The 15,002-nt window shown below is 44.0% G+C and overlaps 1 protein-coding gene across 3 annotated transcripts in view; it reads left to right on the top strand.

The window, feature by feature from the left end:
• The window catches only part of LOC131106382 (G-protein coupled receptor 22), a 44,584-nt gene that overhangs the window by 6,286 nt on the left and 23,296 nt on the right, over nt 1-15,002 (top strand). Inside the window, exons 1-2 of one of the 3 annotated variants that reach the window (XM_058055367.1) lie at nt 3,144-3,503; nt 3,601-3,721. The exons of 1 other annotated variant lie outside the window; for it this stretch is intronic. The gene's annotated coding sequence lies outside the window, so the exon portion shown is untranslated. Of the gene's footprint in view, nt 1-3,143; nt 3,504-3,600; nt 3,722-15,002 lie in introns of those variants that run through there. One more of the 3 variants, XM_058055368.1, reaches the window with a different exon arrangement.

Raw genomic sequence — 15,002 nt, 5'->3', positions numbered from 1 at the left:
ACTTTATGTTTGCATTGCATTGAAACATTTTTTATTTTGTTATAATAATTTTTCGTGAAAATGTCATTGTAAATATTTCATAATTTTCTATTTTAGGGCAAAGCTTTGTGTTTTTATTAGTTATTCATGTCAACATTTCATCTTTTTGTCTCCATATCCTGTGTTTTTGCCCTATTTTTCCGCTAATCGCTCTCTCCAGTGCTGGCATTGCAATGATATAATATTGCTTGTTTGAATTCAGTTGTAAACTGTCAGCTAGCTTCATTTCCCAGCTGTTAGACTCAAACGAAACGGCATCTTCTTGCAAAGTGTAGCACTGTTTCAGGGGAGACCGTGACCTCAACAGGAAGCAGTCTTGTGAGTTATGTGCTTCCAATTTGACGGAGGTCGGGGGCAGTGGAGGTGACCCGCAATGCAGCGATGGCATCACCTTACAGATGTCGTTGAATTGGACGACATGGCGGAGGAAATCTGCATGGAGTGATGTAGAAGAAGTCAACCTTGCATGCGTTTTTTGTTTGCGTTGTGCTGCGTACGCGTTTGTCAATGTCTCTGCGTCTGAGTGGCACAAGCATACGGCACGTGGGTGGCTGCTTGGCACATGCTCCTAATTGCTGGCCACATTGGTGGGACTGTTTTCACAAGCCAGTCAGACGCGTAGCAAGGGCGTGTGTGTTTGTATAAGAAAAAAAAAAAGAATGAATAAATAATATTCTGGTTGCAGACTCACAGCGGGGGATCCTGTTCAGTAAATGTGGTGTGAAAGAGAAAAGGTGGGCTCGGGAGAAAACACGTCCAGCGAAGGAGGAGGTGTGATTGTGCACTCTTAGCTGAGATCATGAGGGGTCTGCGTGATGTTGTCATTGTTATGTTTACGAGTTATGTTCTCAAAGAATGTATGGAAATTGTCACTGAATTACTCCTGCATATACAGTAAACCTGGGATATATCGGATTCAATTGTTCCCACTGGTTTTGTCCGATATAAGCGAAATCCGTTATATGCGTATACCGGAAAATGTCCGTTTTACGCATATATGGGATTTATATCCGGTATATGCGTAAATGGGATTTTATCCGTTATAAAAAGGCACTTCCTTGACTATGTTTCCAATGTACCTGGACGCGCAGGCAACGCTGCAAACGCTGCAAATGACGTCGTATAGCGGCCTGTCACCATTCGGCGAATCGGAGCGCCACGATGCGGCCATCCGATATATGCCAGGGAAATTTCATGGAAATGCATTGGAACGGGATTGGAGATTTTGTCCGAAATAGGCGAAATCAGTTATAAAAAATCCGATATATGCAATGAATTTTTATTGGAAATGCATTACAGAAAAATCGGTTCTTTTTTATCTGTCTGTTGTGAGCGAATTTCCGATATATCCGAGTCCGATATATCCGAGGTTTACTGTAGTCCAATGCAAAAGTTTGGGATCCATGACGGTTGTCTTGAATTTCCAATTCAGATGTATCCAATCATCTAATCAAAGGTATTTAAGGTGGAGAGTTGTAAGTTGTATGCTGCACGGCGGTCGAGTGGTTAGCGCGCAGACCTCACAGCTAGGAGTTTTCTCCGGGTTTTCTCCGGGTACTCCGGTTTCCTCCCACATTCCAAAAACATGCTAGGTTAATTAGCCACTCCAAATTGTCCATAGGTATGAATGTGAGTGTGAATGGTTGTTTGTCTATATGTGCCCTGGGATTGGCTGGCCACCAGTCCAGGGTGGACCCTGCTTGGATAGGCTCCAGCACCCCTCCGGAACTCTCATGAGGACAAGCGGTAGAAAATGAATGAGTTGTAAGTTGCTGTTCTCTTTGAATCTCCTGTGAAGTCATGGCGTCCTCTAAGCATCTCTCTGAAATGACCTGAAAGTGAAGACAATAAAACATCTCAGAGATGATTATCGTATTAGTAATTATCTGGATAAATCCTGACCTATGATGTTTTTCCACTTTTCTGACCTATAAATGTAGTTATAATGTTATATTCTGGTGTTTAACCATTCCAAATGAGGTTTCCTGATATGGACAAGCTTCAGGCTTTGCATGGAGAAAGCTGGATTATCCACCAAACTGTCGCTGAAGTCTGATGACTTTCAAATGCTACTCTGTCATTTTTTTTTTTGTTTTTTTTTTTGAAGTATGCGGTTGTCTGTGTACAATGTACAATGCAGGGTAACCTACGTTAGCACTTTTGGAGTTCAGTTGGATGTTTGTTTACCTGACTGATTTAAGGACAGCACCCTGATGTGGCATCACTTCCGGAAATGAGGCGGAACTGCGACAGCGAGCTTGTCATGGGTGACGCCGTATCTTAAGTAAAGTTGGGGTCGGGTCACAGATGGACTCGTGCAGTGTATTAATACCACAACATCACGTGCACCGTGTTGTACGGTAGCTGGAGAACCAAGGCGTATCTCGAGTTCCATTATTTCTGGTCTGGTTTCTGGTCCTCAAGACTTTTGAACATGCAGCAATGACGAAAACGATGTACTGATTGCATCATGCTTGGGACGCTTCTTCTCGAGGAGGTCAGACCAGCAGCAGTTTGCTACCCCCCCATCATCCCCCTCGCTCTCTGGTGGAGTCCACCACCTTGCATGCAACCCCCCAACCCCCGGCATCCCTTCCATACACTTGTTTCTCACACATGAATTGTCACTCCCTCCTCCTTGCATGTCTTCCTGCTAAAGGATTGTGTGCATGGAGGGAAGAGAGACCTATTGGTGGCGTGACCAAGGTCACCATTTCCACAGCGTGTGTGACCTTGGTCCTTGCACGTGGCTTGTCATGACCAACAGCAGAGGAGTCTATTATGGGCTGGTGGTCCTGCATCCCTCCCCCCAAAAACATGGCTTCCATACGCCGGAGGAGCACACTGCTTGTGGTTTTCTGTGTTGGGGGGGGGGGGTACCTTACTGGGAAATCTGCTTGTACAGAAAGCGTTCACCCTTGAGGAATCTCAGGTCGTCCTTGTGAAAAGCATTTCTGCCTGCATGTCTCGTGCGCACACGCTTGTCCCTCATCCCTGTACTCCCGCATCCCTGACTCCTCCCCCTTCCAACAAACACCCTCCATCCTCCCTCCCTCCCTCCCTCCCTCCTCCTGCAGATCACCCTAGTGGAGGGAGTGCTCGGGAGCAGATGCGTTCGGCCGGTGTGCGCGTGTGTGGGATGCGGCGCAAAGTGGGCTGCGGTACAGCGGAGAAGTGGAGTGTGGGATTTTTTTGAAACACTTAAGACGACGGGGTGATACCTGCGTGCCGCAGCGGAGGACCCCCCCCCCCCCCGCTGCCGCCCCCCCATCACTCTCACCACCCCTCAACCCCCAATCCTTCCTATAAAATATTTATCACACAAGGCAGGCAAAATATTCCAGTCACGTTTCGGGGCTGTCAGCCGGCTGTCCTGGGGAGCGCTGGAGTGGAACCCGCTCCGACACCGGACACGGACACCTGCAGTAGGATGTAAACGGAGTTCCCACTCTTCACGCTGCATGGTGAGTTGACTTCTTACTACGATACCTTCCTTTTTGCTTTCATTTCATTCAAACCAAGCGAGTGCATGAAAGATTTCATTTTCTTTTCCCAAAAAAGGAAATCACATCCGAAGGTGACAGCAGCGCATCATCCAAATAGAAATGGGGGTTTGCTGTGGTGCTTTGTGTGACATGGAGAAGACGCTCAATGTAAACATGGACTCCTTCATTTGAATGAAGTGAGCGGGTCTGCTGTTTTTGTAGGGTTGTGTTGCTGAGGTGCGTGAGTCACATGGACGGGCCACGCGTGATGTTTGGCTTATTTCAGGGGCCACATGCTTCACTTCACCACCAACACGGTGACTGCCTTGCCTCTTTCGGCCACAAATTACTTTGAAATTGCATGAATCCCACGGGACAGTAACGTACTTGCATGGGTCGTCTAACGCCGGGAATCAGCGTCCATGTGATGTGCCACAAAAGTTTGGAAATGTGTGTTTTATAGTTGATTACTTCACGACTGTAACATCATTTTTTATATTTATATGTATAGCTGCTAGGAGACCAGGGTTCAATCCCACCCTCGGGCATCTCTGTGTGGAGTTTGCATGTTCTCCCCGTGCATGCGTGGGTTTTCTCCGGGTACTCCGGTTTCCTCCCACATTCCAAAAACATGCCAGGTTAATTAGCCACTCCAAATTGTCCATAGGTATGAATGTGAGTGTGAATGGTTGTTTGTCTATATGTGCCCTGCGATTGGCTGGCCACCAGTCCAGGGTGCACCCCGCCTTACGCCCGAAGACAGCTGGGATAGGCTCCAGCACCCCCCGCGACCCTCGTGAGGAAAAAGCGGTAGAAAATGAATGAATGAATGTATAGCGGCACGGCGGACAATTGGTTAGCTCGCAGCTAGGAGACCCGAGTTCAATTCCACCCTCGGCCATCTCTGTGTGGAGTTTGCACCCGTGCACGCGTGGGTTTTCTTCCGGGACTCCGGCTTCCTCCCACATTCCAGAAACATGCTAGGTTCATTGGTGTGCATTGGTATGAATGTGAGTGTGAATGGTTGTTTGTCTATATGTGCCCTGTGATTGGCTGGCCACCAGTCCAGGGTGTACCCCGCCTCTCGCCCCAAGACAGCTGGGATAGGCTCCAGCACCCCCTCGATCCTTAGAAAATGAATGAATGAATGAATATTATATATGATATCATTTCCATAATATCATATGTAAAAAAATTCCTTTTGATATTTTATAAAACAATCTCTACATTGTAAAATGAGGATTCAGTGTTGACTATCTTCTCATTTAAGATTCTATATTATTACACCATTTCATTCGCCATTCTAAAAATGCAAGTAAATCAATTAAGATGACTTCCCAGCATGCTTTGCTAGACTGCTATCGATATAGTTATTAATAAGACGTGTTTAAAGTTGTTTGTTTTTTGTCTTTCCATGCAGTATGTGTAGTTTCCCTGTGTGTATTTGCTTGCAAAAAAACACATACTCCAAATTAAAACAAAAAAAAAATAATTTCATAAATGAACTTGTTACATTTAAATTAATGGGGGAAATTCTGGCTTTATAACAGTATAATTGATAAATACTAATCAAATAAAAACTAAGTATCTATATTTCTTTGTTTATTTTTTATATTATATATATATTATATTATATTAATTTGTGCAGATATTATTATAGTCATAACAATACTGTAATAATACAATATAAATATAAAAATATAATATTAAAACATGTATTTGTATTCATGAATTATACTGTTAGAAAGCCTGACTTCCCCCCTTTTACGTGATGCAGCATTCATTGGGAACGTGCAAGTGTGGGATGAGCATGTGTCTTGTTTTGACCTTCCGACAGCAGCAGATGCTGACACGGAATATGTATCATCCGGTCGGAATATGGGTGGGAAAACTATGCTGATGCTGCATCTTCTGTTGGAGGCAGTAAACGTTATGGGGGGGGGGGCTCTTCACCGCTCTCATCATAGGAGACGACATAAGGCTCGCCCCACATGGTGGCGTTTATCGCAGGCTACCTCCACAGTGTGTTGGAGCTCAGTGGGCCGCCACCCCACAGCAGCGTGTGACCAGTGTGAGGAGGAGGTGGGCACGTTTTTCCTTACAAATGGGGTGTCATTGGAAAGGGACATAAAGGAGTTGTTTGTTGTATTGTCAGGAAGCATCAAGCTACAACAGACGAACAATCAAACACATCCTACTTTTTATATACTATACCAGGGGTGCTCACACTTTTTCAGCATGCGAGCTACTTTTAAAATGAGCGAGTCAAAATGATCTACCCACTACAAAAATGCAAAACATCTATTTATTTTCAAATGTATTGAGGATTATTTGTACGTACAATGTATGTTGATGTACCTTACATAACCAAATGAGCCAATATTGCAAAACACACATAATTAACTATTAACATTTTTTCTAATTACCTGAGTTTACTTTGATGACTTGCACTGAATTGAACCAGCCAGGGATGCATAGTCCGGACAGTAGCTGCTGATAGCCAGCCTCAAGCACACTTCCAAATGTTTATCAGTTATGGATAATTCCGTATCATAATATCCGTATAATATTCCATATCCGTATGGAAGTGATATGTTTTTTGCCTTTTTACTTGGTCCAGTTTTTGCCTTTTTACTTGGTCCAGCTCCTTCACTCATTTTAGTGACCATAAACTTTAGCGAGGGCTTAAAATCTCGCAATTCGCCGACTAGCTTAGCACTTTGCATCGTCGTTTACGCATGAGCGGTGACCTAAAGGTCAAAATTCAGTTGTCATCTGACTGGTTGTCCTGTATGTCAATCAAGTAACGGGGATGGATGATAGGCTGACATCGTAAGTTCTGCTGCACTTAGAGACGTTGTTTGATTTGATTGGTCGCCCGAAGGGCAACATTCAGTTGTCATCTGAATGGCTGCCCTGTATGTCAATCAAGTGACGGCATTGATGCTGGGATGATATTTTTTTAATGTCACGCCGCGATCGACCAGTACCACCTCCGCGATCGACCGGTAGCTCACGATCGACTTAATGAGCACCCCTGTACTATACTATCTCTGCAAGACTCCTAATTAGCACATTTGAATATAAGATGTCACATGACTGTAGAAGCCCACCTCCGTTCTAACATTTGTATGTTCTGTTGTTGATACCATTGGCCAAATTGTGGTGTGCGTGTGTGTGCGTGTACGCTGATACTGGCATGGTGGATTTTCCCCCCCGATTGCAGAGTCGAGTAGAGTGCAGAGTAGCAGCTCGTCTCATTAGAATGACAGTTTAGCTCAGGGTCCCAATTAACCACACACACACACACACACACACACACACACACACACACAGCCGGCGTCACGCGATAGCTGATCACTAGGACACAAATGACGGATCAGAGGTTTGGGTTTTGTTGCTGCGTAAGCGTTTTCTGGCAAGTACCAGCCTCTGTTTAACCTATTTTTGCCAATATTTCTTGGATTAGACTAGAGATTAGATTTGTTCTGTGGACTACGTTTGTAGCGCTCACTGCACACTTGATTAGGTACACATCCGGGCAGATCCAAAACAAAAGAAGAATCCATTACAACCTTTCCAAAGATGATAATGTTATTTTATAATAATAATATGTTTATTATTGTGGTTGGCCATCTCTCCTTTATGATGGTTAATTGGTTCCAGACCCTATATTTCCGTAAAGTAGGATTCAATATTAATAAACTGAATATTGTCGTAGTTAGGGCATAGAAAAGCTGCTCATGAGAGCTCTGTAGACATGAAATAACACCCCTATAGTCACTTTGACTCTCCTATTATTCTTTGTTTACATCACATTGCCCAGGCTATGGGATCACTGCAGGGACCTAAGAGACGGCTGCCACTAGCATACGTAGCAAGCTTGTGAGCTAACTAGTTAGCGTCTCCAATTTACGTATTCTACACGTATTCTACTGAGCCAGGAATTGGCCATGTCTAATAAAGATAATAAAGACTAAAAGGCCAAAGTCAACCATCATTTCATAATTATTTACTGAAACCCCTGACTTTTCACATCATTGATAGTAAATTGCTGTTATCTGGTGGTGTAATGGTACAGCTGCTCCCTTTTAATACAGATGGCACAGGTTTGAGTCTGATAAAAGTAAGATTTGTTGAAAACAAACAAATAATAATCATACATTTTATTTAGAAGTGCTATTGTATTGAAGAAACAATAGAATAGAGCATAAAATATGAATAATAGGAAAGGATACCTGAGCACTGAATGAACTAGGAACTGAATGAAACATTACAAGTCCGTTTCAGGAGGTGCTTTTAGCAGGGGGTTTGAAGGTGGGCATAGAAGTACAGTTATGGGCGGGGGTGGTAGCAGCAATAATACTACTACTATAATATCACAAAACATGCATCAAACCCAAATAGTTTAAAAATACCTTTTCATGGGTGTGTTGGGTCCTTAACATGTGGCGACCACAGCTGAAGCCCAAAGTGATTTTTTTTTCTCATGAGGTCCAGATATCCCAGTGATGCAGTATTTTGCAATGCGGATGGAAGGAAATACCATGGAATACCATGTTAATGGCAAGGAGACCAGTGAACTGAAACGTATTTGGGGGTGAAGAGACCCCCCAAAAGTTTGTAGCTGGTAAAGTTGGGCCTTTAAAAACTGCCCCATCACCCCCTCCCCACACACACAATATTAAACTGGAATTCCATTGACAATGTTGTATTCGGGTGATACTGTAAGGTTGGTTTTTTTTCCAAAAAAGGACAATTTAAGACAACAATGGACAAAGCAAGTGCAGGGAACAAAAGGGAAATGGAGGCCCACCTCCAGTTCTGTTCTTTGCAGTGATCATTTCACTGATGACTGCTTTGAAGGAACATCTTTACAGAAAGTACACAATAAAGACATTTTTAATGATGCTATTCCGCCAGTACACAGGAAAAACAACCAGCGACAACTATGTCCAAATTGGCAGAAGAGAGCAAGCGGTGTCTTGTTTCCATCATGTCTTCTAACCAGGTTTCCACTATAGCTATGGAATACTTTTTATATTAACATCTTTTCACAGCCGGTGGGGGCCGGTGGTGTCAAGGAAAAGTCTTAAGATTTTAGACGAGAGGTGAGGGACGAAGGGAGGGAGGTGTTAATGTGGAAGGGATGTGTGAGGGATCTGGGACTGATGATGATTATGATGTTTGATTTGTCACAGTTCAGTGATGGGTTAGGGTTCGGGTTATGCACTGCAGTGATGCATTTGCTGGATGTGTAGAGCTGGATATCGTTGGCCTTAAGCCTAGGTCCCAAACTGGATGGTGTTTTGGCCACGCGATTGCAGCATGCAGCGTTCCCCCCAGAACAGAGCTGTGGTGACCATGAAGGAATATGATCACCACGCCCCCAACATACAAGCTATAAGTTGAACGTGCGTACCAATCAGTACGTACGTCTGTCGCTCTATTGGTACGGCCTACACACTTAAGTCGTAAGACCAACATCCTTCAAACTTGCAATAAAAGTACACAAGACCTACGTGACTTCCTGTATCCAGATGAGGCCAGTTCCAGTGATCTTGAGCGTGGAGAAAGGATGACGTGACTGATGGTCTGAGCAATATGTTTCCCATGTAGCCATATCACAAAACATGCATCAAACCCAAATAGTCTAAAAATACCTTTTCATGGGTGTGTTGGGTCCTTAACATGTGGCGACCACAGCTGAAGCCCAATGTGATTTTTTTTTTTTTCTCATGAGGTCCAGAAATCCCAGTGATGCAGTATTTTGCAATGCGGATGGAAGGAAATACCATAGAATACTATGTTAATGGCAAGGAGACCAGTAAACTGAAACGTATTTGGGGGTGAAGAGACCCCCCCAAAAGTTTGTAGCTGGTAAAGTTGGGCCTTTAAAATAGCACACCTGTAAAATTCCACAGTTGCGCTCAGATCCAATCCCCTATATACAAATATGTATATAAGTATGGGTTTTTTTTCATGCAGATTTTGAAGACAATGTAAATCTAATATGTGGTTGCTTTTCCAAGTTTCGGATTAGTTTTCTGGCAACTAATGTTTTTAAATCGCTATTGAAATTTTGTTGTTTTTTTTTATGTAGATTGAACTGTAGTTTCTGCACTCCTGGATGTACGAAGGACTGAAGAAAAAACTAGAATTTGACCAAATGCACCTGTTGATTTGTCCTAATCAAATATGACATTACTACTACCACATGACTACTATCAGAGTACAGAGGGAAGGGAGGCACGTTCTCTGGCCCAGCACAGTGCACTGTATTCGGACACATGCTCCAAGCAGCCAGTGTGGGGCCATGGAGATGGTGCTTCAGGTGGCTTTTTTGTACGCTCAATTTTTTCCCCCTCGTTGCATTTGGTACAACTAGCACATGAAATGTTTATTTACAAGTGAGCTCAGGGGAAGTTATGACACGCTGTTAATGTCACAGGCAGTACAGTACAGGTACTATTGGCTCATTGGAGTAATAATAATAATACATTTTATTTGTATAGCGCTTTTCAAGATACTCAAAGACACTTTACAAAAGAATGAAGTTGAATAGAGCAAGTAAACAGAATAAAAGACACACCAAAATACAACATTCATTGGTTAGTACACAGTTAAAAAAGCGGGGCGGGGCACAGCAGTCAGATATAGAAGGTTAGACATTAAAACCAGATTTTAAGAGGTGGGTTTTGAGTTGTTTTTTGAAGGTGGGAAGGTCAGGGCAAGCACGGAGTGAGTGGGGCAAAGAGTTCCAGAGAGTGGGGGCAGCGATGGAGAAGGCTCTGTCTCCCCAGGTTCGGAGCTTGGTCTTACAGGGGAGTGCCAGGAGGTTGGAGTCTGAGGAGCGAAGGGGACGCGGGGGATTATGTGGATGGAGGAGGTCTGTGAGATATAGGGGGGGTCAGATCGTGGAGGGCTTTGTAGGTGATGAGAAGAATTTTGAAGTGAATGCGTTGGGGGACGGGAAGCCAGTGGAGGTTTTGGAGGACAGGGGTAATGTGTTCACGGGAGCGGGTGGTGGTGAGGAGGCGGGCAGCGGAGTTCTGAATATATTGTAGTTTGTTGAGGGTTTTGGATGGTGTACCGTAGAGAATGCTGTTGCAGTAGTCGATTAGTCGAGTAAGATGGAGTAAGATTCCACAGATCCGACCCCTCCCTTCGACATGTGTGCTGGGGGTTTATTATTTTCCCACTTTTATTCAAGTGTGATTGCACAAGTACACAAGAAAAGCTTTTCTTTTTTTACACAAGCTAGCCTTTTGTTTTTATTAATTGCCCACCATCCTTTCAACCTTGCTTTTCTTTGCTTAATTAGCAAGCTCATTGTGGTTAAAAATAGTCCACATTAAGACGGTCACCTCCAACTGAACTTTATTGGAAAACGGCGGCGACAAAGTGTCGACTAAATCTCCCTCACCGGTGTGTTTCTTTGCTCCAAAATGATTTTTGACGTATTCCCCATTAGCTGTGCACGTCGCCGTGCATGTGGGTCACAGAGAGTTTGCGTCATGTGCGTGTATTTATAGCGACGCTTTGATGCTGCTTATGAGGGAAATATTCCGCCGCCAGTGTCAGCCTTCAGCCAGACGCTGGCGGCGCACAGGACGCCAGCTGTCGTATTTATTTTGCGAGCGGAGCAAGTCGACGCAGCCGTCATCTTTTCTACCTTTTTTCACACGTGACGGCGGATTAAACAGACGCCACGGCGGTGCAAGATTTATGCGAGCGCTGCTCCATTGTCAGAAGAAAAAGTTGTCAAATAGGCTCTTTTCTGTCCACAATGGATTCAATGTGGGCCGCACTTAGCGGAAAAGATTTCTCGCTATCATTAGATCACATGTCAAATACGGCCAAAAAGTATTTTGGCTGTTTGCAATGTTATAATATGTCTTTACATGCCAACTACAGGACTGGCATGCATGTTAAAGTCCTTTTCAGATGCGTTCTGAGGCAAAGGTTGCCAAGTGGTGGGGGGCACAGCAGGGATTGAAAAGCAGCATGATGGAAATCATATATGGAATTATTGATATTTGATATTTGAAACCGTGCTGTTCCTGGATGAACAAGAATGATAGCAAAAAAGCCGAAATATACTGTAGAATTTTTCAATTGATAAAGAGTTGAAGAAATATGACCACTACAGTAACGTGATGGCTTGCGGGACTCCTGAAGCAAGTAGCATGCGGCTTCGGCGGTGGTTGGAGCAAAAACTCCTGAGGACTTTCAGTCGGTTATGGCAAACCGGCCGACGCCTCAGAAAGGGGAATCAGTGGGGATGCCTACAGACCTGGACTGAGGATATAGTCTCAATCACATTGACACATGTTCATTCCAAAGAGCATAAGAACTTGGACTGTTCCATCACTGTGGTTGAGGTATCTAGGGTAGTCAAAACGCTCCCCAGTGGGAAAGATCCAGGGATGGACAACTTTGGCCCTGAATTCCTCAAGGCTCTGGATGTTGAGGGACTGTCGTGGCTGACACGTCTCTTCTAGTCGGGAACAGTACCTCTGAGTTAACAGACCGGGGTGGGTTCCCACTATAGCGGGATCACACTCCTGGAGAGAAGGGTATGACCATTGGGCCGACAGTCCAACCTCGGCGACAGGAAATGCAATGTGGGCACTGGACCAGCTCTACAACACCATTGGTTACCCACGGTTACTGGAGGGTACATTGGAAGTTTGCCCAACCAGCCGGAGTCTGGTTCGCATTACCAGCAGTAAGTCCAGCCTGTTTCTGGTGTCACCCATTCTGTTCATCATTTTCATGGACAGAATTTCTTGGTGTCAAGGGAGTCCAGTTTGTGGGGCTTAGGACCTTGTCTCTGCTCTTTGTGGGCGATGTGGTCCTGATGACCTCTTTGTCTGTGACCTTCAGCGTACGTATACTGGGACGGCTTGCAACCGAGTGTGAAGGTTTCGGGATGAGACTCAGCATCTCCGAGTTGGAGGCCATGGTTCTCAGTCGGAAAAGGGTGCATTGCACCCTCTGAGTTGGGAATGAGGTCCTGCCCCATGTGGAGGAGATCAAGTATCGGTATCGGAGTGGAGTATTGGGGTGGCTGTACCGGACCGTCGTGGTGACTTGCCCATCTATATTCCCACCCTCACCTTTTGATCGTGACCGAAAGAAGGAGATTGCAGATACAAGGCGTCTAAATGAGTTTGTTCCACAGGGTAGCTGGACTCACCCTAAGAGAGAGGGTGAAGAGCTCAGTCATCAGTAGCGACGCTGCTCCGTCACATCGAGAGGAGCCAGTTGAGGGGGCTCGGGCATCTGGTCTGCATGTCCGGTTTTCATTTAAACACTCCTGACCGGCTTTGATAACGTACAGTCCATGTAATATGTCACTAGAATGTTTTTCCAGGCTTCTGGTTAGACAAAATGTGCATGACAAACATTTTTTTAAGTGTTGGTGTAGACGAGGCTTAAGTTGCAATGAGACTCGGCTTTAAATAAAAGAACACAATCTTGCTTCCTGCAGACACGGACTTTTTGGTGTGCTAACACAAAAAGTGCACTCGTCCCCAGTGCGCTCGTGTTAGCGCTGTCAAATTAGCAGCACTTTATCACCTGTTTAGTAAACAGCAAAGCGCTCTGCAGAGTGCCTGTGCGTGATAATGAGAAGGTGAAACAGATCCGAGTCTCAGTGGGACAAAAACAGGTGGATGGTAGTAAAGGAAAACAAAGTGGGGAAAAAGGCACCTGAAGAGGCAATATATGGAGGACACGGAGCGATAAATCAGACGTGCACACTGTGGTGAGCCGGCTGAAATTGACTATCAGGCACAAGGAGGACTGACCACACGTATGAACACTTCATGGACCAGGAACAACACGGTACGGCTTCTTTGGCCACATTTTGGATTTGGAGTCACTAGCTACGGCTTGTATTGACAGGATAGAAAATGGAGGTATGGATGCACTTTGCAAAATCTGGGTTGATTTTGGCGTGTTGTGGAAAATGTCAAATGTTATGTCTTAGTATTTCAACAAATACGGTATTTCCATCACAGGCTTGTATCTGCAATCTCGTTCTTTGGGTTTATTGTCCTTTGTGACACACAAGCGGTCACAATTAGGGGTGTGTATTGGCAAGAATCTGGTGATACGATATGTATCACGATACTAGGCTCACGATACGATATATCACGATACTGTTAACAAGGCGATATTTTTTTTGTTTTTCTTGTAGTTAAAGATTATTTCCTGGAAAAACTGAATTACACCAGCAATATGCACTTACTAAACACATTTTTATTTGATTAGAACAGGGGTGGGCAAACTACGGCCCGGGGGCCACATCCGGCCCGCCAAGTGTTTGAATATGGCCCGCCTGTTCTTTCCAAAATATTTCATTTAAACTCAACATACAGCCTGGCATCACGGCTTGAGACAACCTTTTGATGGTTGAAGTAGCTGTTTTATCAATTTCGTAATAATAATAATAATAATAATAATAATAATACATTCATTTTCTACCGCTAAACCCTCACGAGGGTCGCGGGGGTGCTGGAGCCTATCCCAGCTGTCTTGGGGCGAGAGGCGGGGTACACCCTGGACTGGTCGTAATAATAATAATAATAATAATAATAATAATAATAATTCATTCATTTTCTACCATTTATCCTCCGAGGGTTGCGGGGGTGCTGGAGCCTATCCCAGCTGTCTTGGGGCGAGAGGCGGGGTACACCTGGACTGGTCGTAATAATAATAATAATAATAATAAATTTATAATGCACTTTACATCAAATAAATGATCTCAAAGTGCACGTATAGCAGACTGCATGACACTTTTATGTGTAAAATATGTGTAAAAATATATGTGTACAAATGGACTGTCTCGTGTAAAATACTATATATTAGTAGTATATCAGAAGAGTATTTTTGTAGAACAAAGTAACTAACATCAGTAAAAAGTCCTTTTAGGATGCTTGAAATAAGCATTATTTAACAAAATAGTCATATCAATTTGAAAAAAAAATACCTGCAATATCACAGTACTACTTTTGTAGCATACAAAAGGACCTTGGCATTGCTTGCTAGCGGCGTGTCCTCATGGTGTCTCGCTAAGTGGACAAAGAAAGAAGAAAAACACAACCAGGAACTGCTAACGTGCGAGGCTATGTTATCTTATTTATGTCTAATATATCTCATTTTATATGATTATATCTACAATATTGGGCAATACAAATGTAACTGTGACTGTAGGGGTGTTAGTTTATGTGTTGAGGGCTCTAATAAGGTTTTTTGTTAATAATCGTTTCGGTGCCCAGCCCTAAGACAAGCTCCACATTTTAAATGAGTCCTTAAGTGGAGCGACGGGGTTTTCACAGACGGCTCACTCTGAAACAGTCGCTATCATTTTGACACTTTTTTTATCGATACAATAAAGCATTGTATCTTATGCCACCGGAAAGGAGAGGGAAGATAAGGCCAGAAAATGAATTTGTGTTGTCAGCTGAG

This window comes from Doryrhamphus excisus, chromosome 18 (assembly GCF_030265055.1).
Source record: "Doryrhamphus excisus isolate RoL2022-K1 chromosome 18, RoL_Dexc_1.0, whole genome shotgun sequence".
NCBI lineage: Eukaryota > Metazoa > Chordata > Actinopteri > Syngnathiformes > Syngnathidae > Doryrhamphus > Doryrhamphus excisus.
Note: the sequence above shows the minus strand (reverse complement) of the source record. Positions and strands in the feature narration are given on the sequence as shown.